The 6,191-nt window shown below is 48.4% G+C and overlaps 2 long non-coding RNA genes across 2 annotated transcripts; both read right to left on the bottom strand.

Annotated features, from left to right (window-relative positions):
• Nucleotides 1-587: 587 nt before the first annotated feature.
• On the bottom strand, nucleotides 588-1,202 carry LOC124698720. The gene is made up of 3 exons (XR_007001075.1): nucleotides 1,023-1,202; nucleotides 862-933; nucleotides 588-770 (listed from the first exon to the last, which is right to left on the bottom strand). It is a non-coding gene; the product is annotated as an uncharacterized LOC124698720 (long non-coding RNA).
• A 3,505-nt stretch (nucleotides 1,203-4,707) lies between these two features.
• Nucleotides 4,708-5,484, bottom strand: LOC124697937. Its single transcript, XR_007000849.1, has 3 exons — nucleotides 5,144-5,484; nucleotides 4,983-5,054; nucleotides 4,708-4,890 (listed from the first exon to the last, which is right to left on the bottom strand). It is a non-coding gene; the product is annotated as an uncharacterized LOC124697937 (long non-coding RNA).
• Nucleotides 5,485-6,191: the final 707 nt, after the last annotated feature.

Genomic DNA, 6,191 nt, shown 5'->3' on the forward strand with positions numbered 1-6,191 from the left:
ACGCAACTCAAGGACAGCATGAGGGAGAAGGCAAAATAAAATAGGTGAGCGACTTCTGCAGGGGCGGGAGTATAGGGGAAATGCTTGCCTGTTAAAGCTTGCCGAGGGACATCCGAAGAACTTGTCGTATCTCACAACACCACTTCGTGATCCTATCCGACAAGAAGCAAATGCTGGAACACACAACGTATGCAAGTCTTACTACTACGGATAAAGAAGATCCAGCATGATCAAGATGATATGCATGACATGGCAACAATGATGCGATGCAACTTATCCAATTAATCGGAGTCGGAACCCCGGACAAACAATTAATAGGTTCGAGTTACATTTCTACCGTCAAAGTTAAGGGTTGATTAGAATGGTACAACATGGCAGGGGTGCGCTACTTCAAAGTTAAACGGAGCGGGGAAACCAAGTCGGTGTCCGAAATACTCCGCATATATGTTAGGTGGTATGCACGAACTATCACGTCACGACATGATGCGAGATGCAAACAGATGAATGGATGGCATATTATTGTTCCTTGCATTTTTCTGATCATTTTTCATATATAACACTTTTTATTTCGAGTTATAGTTTGGAAGATATTAATTTTACAAGTTTTGCAAAAGGAAAAGAAAACATGCAGGGGATGGTCTGGGATGGACCTGTCGTGACATGGGCCAGAACTAGGCCTGCGTCGGCGACGGATTGTTCCTGGGCGCGCGGGGCAACGGGCTGCAGAGAAGATCTGGGCTGAGGCCCATTCAGCATAAGATCTAGCAGATCTGGCAAAACAGAGCAAAAAAGGAGTTGGGCTTAATTTGCCACCGATGGGAATTGAACTCAGGATCTCCACGTGCTGGCAAGGGAACGAACCAGCTAGGCTGCTTGATGTTGCTACGTTTTGGTAAGGCTCCAGGCAAAATGAAGTATCTCTGGCCGCGAGGTCTGGACCAAAAACAGAAAAAGGAGTGAGATTAAATAGCCCTGATGAGATTTGAACCCAGGTCTCACTTGCACACAATCAAGGGACAAACCATTGGGCTGATGGTTCGATGGTGTCCTAAGATGAGCGCCCGGCAAGATGAAGCAAACTCACGCGGAGCTCGAGGATGTAGACCATGGCGGAGAGGAGCTCTGGTCGTTCATGGATCCGGCGACGGGGAGCGAACCGGGACGAGACAGTTGGTGTCGAAGATGCGCCTGGATGCGAAGAACATGATGGTGGCGGTACGAGTCCGGGGGCTCACCGGAGTGGCCGGAATTTGAAGAAGAACGTCGGCGACCGGAGAAGGAATCGGCGATCATGGCGACGGTTGGAGAGGTTCCGGGTCGATTCCTTGGATGGAGATGGAGAGGACGACAAGGCGCATCTTCCCGTGCCCTCAAAACAGCGGGGGGTGGTCGGAAGCGGCGGTGCCATGGCGGGGTAGCGGCGGTGGTGTTTCTTCGTTCCCAGAGAGAAAAAGGGAAAAGTGGAGAGAAGAGGAGATAGTGGCGGCGGCCAGAGGGAGAAAGAGGAGAGGCGAGCTAGGGTTTGTACCTAGGGTTACCCGTAGCTTTAAGGGAGAGGGAGAGCAGGTGGTGCTGTCGCTGTCCAGGAAAGGGGAAAAGCACGTCTCTCTCGTGCACGAGGAAGGAAGCGAGGAGGAGACTTGGTCTCCATCGAACGAAGGGGTACGGGCCAAAAGGTGGAAGGGAGCTGGGCTAGCTGCTGGGCCGAAAGAGACAAAGGGTGGAGAGGAAGGTGGGCGGCATTGCGGTGGAAAGAAAAGAAAGGGAAAGATGGGCTACAAGAGAGAGGAGGGGCCCAAGATAGATAGGTTTTGGTTTTGTTAAATGAATAGAAGAGGAGGGTTTCATTATAGAAAACATGTGAGAGGGAAAACAAAATAATTTGGGTTTATAAAAATAATTTTATTTTGTTAAATAAAACATGAATGATATGATGCATATGCCATGATGATGCACAAAATAAAAAGAACAAACAAATCTAATATGGGTATTATCCTGGGCCGCTACAATCGACACCACTAACAAGGAACCTCGCCCCGAGGTTCCACGTCAACCTAAGGGGGAGTTGGTTAAACTATCAGATCTTCTGGCAACGTGACGGTCTCCTCGACACCACTAACAAGAATTCTTGCTTCATGTTGAACGGCGACACCACTAACAAGGGTTGATGCTCCGTTGATGATGCGTTGATGTTGAGATCCTCCGAAGATCGGACCTATTAGGTTGAAGGCAAAGATCGTCCAACCCACGTCAAAACCTAAGACTCAGAGAAACTCGGATAAGAGAGAAGACTCAAAACCCGGAAAGATAAGAGGAGAAAGAATAGAGATAAGGAGAAAAATCAGAGCTAATCAGAACTATCCAACGAATTTTAGAAAATAGTTTGGACTCTCTAAACTCAACGACCGTTGGCAAGGTTATCCTAAGGGCTGGACTAGTGGGGTATCGTCAACCTGAGGCTCTGATACCAACTTGTGACGCCCCAGAACCGGTACCATGAGGATCCCAGCGAATCCGCCGAAATCCGCACGATATCGATTTTAGGAGACGCACCACCAAGCGCCTCGTACACGCCGAAGCATGCACGCGATGCGGGTGGAATCAATCACGAGCGGTAACATTACAACAGGATTACAATAGAGCCCACAAGAAACATATATATTACAACAACAACAACTCCAACGAGTCAAGATACAAATATACAATACAAAGATCCAAATCATACGTAAGATCAAATACATCCGAGTACGGACAAGATACAAATTTGGACTAAGAGTCCCGAAGATAACCAAGTGGCGTCCATAACCCCGCCTGAGGCCAAGCCGGAAGGGTAACCTTGCTAGCGTCGTTCTTCATCGTACCGATCTTCATACCTCGCCGGTTATATCCCGTAGAAGCAGCAATAAGTACGGGTTCGTACTTAACAAGACTTCAAGACGTATAAGCATTCGTCAACCAGCCGTCCTTTGTACTTGAGGCACGCAGGGGACTTAGAGGACGCAAGAGGAACGTCATAGGCAATATGGTGGGGTTAAGCGGCAGCGCGCAAGCACTAAAAACCTATAGAGACACTCTACAACAGTCGTCTATCAGAGAAGGTGAGAGAGCGCATAACTAACAGTTCTATACTCTGCAAAACATAACACCGCCGAAGTGTTCCCCCCTCGCAAGGAGGTACTTACAAGGGCACTCACACGGTTGACAAGTTTTAACCAATTATTATTTAAGTTGTTCTATCTTACTACACAAGTTATTAGTATTGAACCAACAGTGTAAGTTGTCTATGGTCGAGTCATACAGACTCCAAGTCGTCCATAACCGCGGACGCGGCTTATCGATAAGATTTTACCTCGTAGGGTGCCCAAATGTGCCCACACGCACGATCAACCCACTTGCGACAGGTGGATATTACGACTCGCACTCTCCTTCACGACAACAATGTCCAGGAAGCCACCTAACCAAATTGAACCCGAATCGAAGTCCGGCCGTATCTCCGAAACGGACCTAGCTATTGCGTGCACGGCTTCCGAGGGTCAAAATACACTCAGGGGCAAATGACCCGCTTCAGAGATGCGATAAACGCTCGTGCCGCAAACCTATACGTGCATACCGAAACAAGGGATACAAGGCTCACCTGGGCTTCCCAAAGTAAATAAGTAACAGTCGGCATGCACGCAAACAACAAATGGTAAAACATTGCAAACTAGTTGTGGCCATCGGACAAAGCTGTAGATTCCGGCAGTGGTCAAGGGGAGACCCATAAACATACCCACGTGTGGTTAGAGCGCTCAGTCTCGGAACAGGTAACAAGAACTCGGGGTCCTAGGTTTAAAGAAACACAAGTGAGCCGTCACAAAACAATCAGCTGACCCACCGATGCCTCCGCTAACAACTATTAACAAGTAACCATGATTCCCTCAACAGATATAACCATGTAGCATGTATCATGATTCCCAACGAGATAACCGATAAGATAGCGGTAACGGTAACGAGATATAACGAAGCACTAGCATGCACTACGACTCGCAAGGCGACCCGATAACCAAACAATAGTCGTAGGTGATTGGTGGAGGCAATATAGGCTGCTTGAGGTAACAAGTGGAAGGGACACGTGACAAGAACGCAACTCAAGGACAGCATGAGGGAGAAGGCAAAATAAAATAGGTGAGCGACTTCTGCAGGGGCAGGAGTATAGGGGAAATGCTTGCCTGTTAAAGCTTGCCGAGGGACATCCGAAGAACTTGTCGTATCTCACAACACCACTTCGTGATCCTATCCGACAAGAAGCAAATGCTGGAACACACAACGTATGCAAGTCTTACTACTACGGATAAAGAAGATCCAAGCATGATCAAGATGATATGCATGACATGGCAACAATGATGCGATGCAACTTATCCAATTAATCGGAGTCTGAACCCCGGACAAACAATTAATAGGTTCGAGTTACATTTCTACCGTCAAAGTTAAGGGTTGATTAGAATGGTACAACATGGCAGGGGTGCGCTACTTCAAAGTTAAACGGAGCGGGAAACCAAGTCGGTGTCCGAAATACTCCGCATATATGTTAGGTGGTATGCACGAACTATCACGTCACGACATGATGCGAGATGCAAACAGATGAATGGATGGCATATTATTGTTCCTTGCATTTTTCTGATCATTTTTCATATATAACACTTTTTATTTCGAGTTATAGTTTGGAAGATATTAATTTTACAAGTTTTGCAAAAGGAAAAGAAAACATGCAGGGGATGGTCTGGGATGGACCTGTCGTGACATGGGCCAGAACTAGGCCTGCGTCGGCGACGGATTGTTCCTGGGCGCGCGGGGCAACGGGCTGCAGAGAAGATCTGGGCTGAGGCCCATTCAGCATAAGATCTAGCAGATCTGGCAAAACAGAGCAAAAAAAGGAGTTGGGCTTAATTTGCCACCGATGGGAATTGAACTCAGGATCTCCACGTGCTGGCAAGGGAACGAACCAGCTAGGCTGCTTGATGTTGCTACGTTTTGGTAAGGCTCCAGGCAAAATGAAGTATCTCTGGCCGCGAGGTCTGGACCAAAAACAGAAAAAGGAGTGAGATTAAATAGCCCTGATGAGATTTGAACCCAGGTCTCACTTGCACACAATCAAGGGACAAACCATTGGGCTGATGGTTCGATGGTGTCCTAAGATGAGCGCCCGGCAAGATGAAGCAAACTCACGCGGAGCTCGAGGATGTAGACCATGGCGGAGAGGAGCTCTGGTCGTTCATGGATCCGGCGACGGGGAGCGAACCGGGACGAGACAGTTGGTGTCGAAGATGCGCCTGGATGCGAAGAACATGATGGTGGCGGTACGGAGTCCAGGGGCTCACCGGAGTGGCCGGAATTTGAAGAAGAACGTCGGCGACCGGAGAAGGAATCGGCGATCATGGCGACGGTTGGAGAGGTTCCGGGTCGATTCCTTGGATGGAGATGGAGAGGACGACAAGGCGCATCTTCCCGTGCCCTCAAAACAGCGGGGGGTGGTCGGAAGCGGCGTGCCATGGCGGGGTAGCGGCGGTGGTGTTTCTTCGTTCCCAGAGAGAAAAAGGGAAAAGTGGAGAGAAGAGGAGATAGTGGCGGCGGCCAGAGGGAGAAAGAGGAGAGGCGAGCTAGGGTTTGTACCTAGGGTTACCCGTAGCTTTAAGGGAGAGGGAGAGCAGGTGGTGCTGTCGCTGTCCAGGAAAGGGGAAAAGCACGTCCTCTCGTGCACGAGGAAGGAAGCGAGGAGGAGACTTGGTCTCCATCGAACGAAGGGGTACGGGCCAAAAGGTGGAAGGGAGCTGGGCTAGCTGCTGGGCCGAAAGAGACAAAGGGTGGAGAGGAAGGTGGGCTGCTGCGGTGGAAAGAAAAGAAAGGGAAAGATGGGCTACAAGAGAGAGGAGGGGCCCAAGATAGATAGGTTTTGGTTTTGTTAAATGAATAGAAGAGGAGGGTTTCATTATAGAAAACATGTGAGAGGGAAAACAAAATAATTTGGGTTTATAAAAATAATTTTATTTTGTTAAATAAAACATGAATGATATGATGCATATGCCATGATGATGCACAAAATAAAAAGAACAAACAAATCTAATATGGGTATTATCCTGGGCCGCTACACTACCTTACTCGGGTTGACAGCGATCCCATCTTTACTAATGACATGACCAAGAAATTCCACTTGA

This window comes from Lolium rigidum, chromosome 3, assembly GCF_022539505.1.
Source record: "Lolium rigidum isolate FL_2022 chromosome 3, APGP_CSIRO_Lrig_0.1, whole genome shotgun sequence".
NCBI classification, from domain to species: Eukaryota; Viridiplantae; Streptophyta; class Magnoliopsida; order Poales; family Poaceae; genus Lolium; species Lolium rigidum.